We start from the raw sequence: 3398 nt of genomic DNA, 5'->3' as shown, positions 1-3398 counted from the left end.
TACCCAAGAAAGTTGATGGGGAAACAGCGACGCGGTAGTTCAATTGGTAGAGCATCGCACGCGAAATGCGAAGGTTGTGCGTTCGGTTCGCACCTGCGGCAAGTTGTTTTTTCATCCACTTTATTTGTATTAATTTATCGTTTCTTCATTCCATTTATTAAACACAACTAATTTCCCCTATGTTGTCCTTGGTGTGAGTGCTTCTCATGATATGGCTAATTAATATCGGGCCCCTCGGTTAACCACCTTTCTTCTCGTTTATTACATAACGAGGGTCTCGAATCTGGCAACATTGATGCCTTCAGGTAGCTTATGTGGGTTTATTGACCAGTTGCCTTCACCTAAAAAGATCACGTTCTCGTGACGCCTGCGGCAACGAGGACGTTCCACGTCCGCCGCCAAGGTCTGTGAGAGGTGGCGCTGGCTAACACTCCGAGGGCTTTACTAGTACACATAAATACACAAGAAAGTTGATGGGGAAACAGCGCCGCGGTAGCTAAATTGGTAGAGCATCGCACGCGAAATGCGAAGGTTGTGGGTTCGGTTCCCACCTACGGGAAGTTGTTTTTTCATCCACTTTAATTTCTAATAATTTATCGTTTCTTCATTCCATTTATTAAGCACAATTAATTTCCCCTATGTTGTCCTCGCTGTCAGTGCTTGTTGGCTTCTCATGATATGACTAATAAATATTGGGCCCCTCGGTTAAACCCCTTTCTTCTCGTTTATTACATAATGAGGGTCTCGAATCCGGCAAGATTGATGCCTTCAGGTAGCATATGTGGGTTTATTGACCAGTTTACTTCACCCAAAAAGATCACGTTGTCGTGACGCCTGCGGCAACGAGGACGTTCCACGTACGCCGCAAAGGTCAGTGAATGGTGGCGCTGGCTAACACTCTCAGGATTTTACTATTACACATAAATACCCAAGAAAGTTGATGGGGAAACAGCGCCGCGGTAGCTCAATTAGTAGAGCATCGCACGCGAAATGCGAAGGTTGTGGGTTCGGTTCGCACCTGCGGCAAGTTGTTTTTTCATCCACTTTATTTGTATTAATTTATCGTTTCTTCATTCCATTTATTAAGCACAACTAATTTCCCCTATGTTGTCCTTGGTGTCAGTGCTTGTTGGCTTGTCATGATATGACTAATAAATAACGGGCCCCTCGGTTAACCCCCTTTCTTCTCGTTTATTACATAACGAGGGTCTCGAATCCGGCAACATTGATGCCTTCAGGTAGCATATGTGGGTTTATTGACCAGTTTACTTCACCCAAAAAGATCACGTTGTCGTGACGCCTGCGGCAACGAGGACGTTCCACGTCCGCCGCAAAGGTCAGTGAATGGTGGCGCTGGCTAACACTCCCAGGATTTTACTAGTACACATAAATACCCAAAAAAATTGATGGGGAAACAGCGCCGCGGTAGCTCAATTGGTAGAGCATCGCACGCGAAATGCGAAGGTTGTGGGTTCGGTTCCCAACGGCGGCAAGTTGTTTTTTGATCCACTTTATATTTCTAATAATTTATCGTTTCTTCATTCCATTTATTAAGCACAACTAATTTCCCCTATGTTGTCCGTGCTATCAGCGCTTGTTGGCTTCGCATGATATGACTAATAAATATCGGGCCCCTCGGTTAACCCATTTTCTCCTCGTTTATTACATAACGAGGGTCGCGAATCCGGCAACATTGATGCCTTCAGGTAGCATATGTGGGTTTATTGACCAGTTGCCTTCACCCAAAAAAGATCACTTTCTCGTGACGCCTGCGTCAACGAGGACGTTCCACGTCCGCCGCCGAGGTCGGTGAGTGGAGGCGCTGGCTAACACTGCCAGGATTTTACTAGTACACATAAATACCCAAGAAATTTGATGCGGAAACAGCGCCGCGGTATCCCAATTGGTAGAGCATCGCACGCGAAATGCGAAGGTTGTGGGTTCGGTTCGCACCTGCGGCAAGTTGTTTTTTCATCCACTTTATTTGTATTAATTTATCGTTTCTTCATTCCATTTATTAAGCACAACCACTTTCCCCTATGTTGTCCTTGCTGCCAGTACTTGATGGCTTCTCATGATATGACTAATAAATATCGGGCCCCTCGGTTAACCCCCTTTCTTCTCGTTTATTACATAACGAGGGTCTCGAATCCGGAAACGTTGATGCCTTCAGGTAGCATATGTGGGTTTATTGACCAGTTGCCTTTACCCAAAAAGATCACGTTCTCGTGACGCCTGCGCCAACGAGGATGTACCACGCCCGCCGCCAAGGTCTGTGAGTGGTGGCGCTGGCTAACAGTCCCAGGGTTTTACTAGTACACATAAATACCCATGAAAGTTGATGGGGAAACAGCGCCGCGGTAGCTCAATTCGTACAGCATCGCACGCAAAATGCGAAGGTTGTGGGTTCGGTTCCCACCTGTGGCAAGTTGTTTTTTCATCCCCTTTAATTTCTATTAATTTATAGTTTCTTCATTCCATTTATTAAGCACAACTAATTTCCCCTATGTTGTCCTTGGTGTCTGTGCTAGTTGGCTTCTCATGATATGACTAATAAATACCGGGCCCCTAGGTTAACCCTCTTTCTTCTCGTTTATAACATAACGAGGGTCTCGAATCCGGCAAGAAAGATGCCTTCAGGTAGCACATGTGGCTTTATTGACCAGTTCCCTTCACCCAACAAGATCACGTTCTCGTGACGCCTGCGGCAACGAAGATGTTCCACGTCCGCCGCCAAGGTCTGTGAGTGGTGGCGCTGGCTAACACTCCCAGGGTTCACTAGAACGCATAAATACCCAAGAAAGTTGATGGGGAAACAGCGCCGCGGTAGCTCAATTAGTACAGCATCGCACGCAAAATGCGAAGGTTGTGGGTTCGGTTCCCACCTGTGGCAAGTTGTTTTTTCATCCGCTTTAATTTCTATTATTTTATCGTTTCTTCATTCCATTTATTAGGCACAACTATTTTCCCCTATGTTGTCCTTGGTGTCACTGCTTGTTCTCTTCTCATGATATGACAATAAATATCGGGCCCCTAGGTTAACCCCCTTTCTTCTCGTTTATTACATAACGAGGGTCTCGAATCCGGCAACATTCATGCCTTCAGGTAGCATATGTCGGTTTATTTACCAGTTGCCTTCACCCAAAAAGATCACGTTGTCGTGACGCCTGCGGCAACGAGGAGGTTCCACGTCCGCCGCCAAGGTCTGTGAGTGGTGGCGCTGGCTAACACTCCCAGGGTTTTTCTAGTACACATAAATACCCAAGAAAGTTGATGGGGAAACAGCGCCGCGATAGCTCAATTGGTAGAGCATCGCACGCGAAATGCGAAGGTTGTGGGTTCGGTTCCCACTTGCGGCAAGTTGTTTTTTCATCCGCTTTAATTTCTATTAATTTATC

The 3398-nt window shown here is 46.2% G+C and overlaps 1 non-coding gene across 1 annotated transcript; it reads left to right on the top strand.

Moving 5' to 3' along the window:
• The first annotated feature begins 2820 nt into the window (after nucleotides 1–2820).
• On the top strand, nucleotides 2821–2893 carry TRNAL-CAA (transfer RNA leucine (anticodon CAA)). The gene has a single exon. It is a non-coding gene; the product is annotated as a tRNA-Leu (tRNA).
• The last annotated feature ends 505 nt before the right edge of the window (nucleotides 2894–3398 follow it).

The sequence above is a fragment of the Dermacentor variabilis genome, chromosome 9 (assembly GCF_050947875.1).
Source record: "Dermacentor variabilis isolate Ectoservices chromosome 9, ASM5094787v1, whole genome shotgun sequence".
NCBI lineage: Eukaryota > Metazoa > Arthropoda > Arachnida > Ixodida > Ixodidae > Dermacentor > Dermacentor variabilis.
The sequence above is the reverse complement of the archived record's forward strand: the minus strand, read 5'-3'. Positions and strand labels throughout refer to the sequence as shown.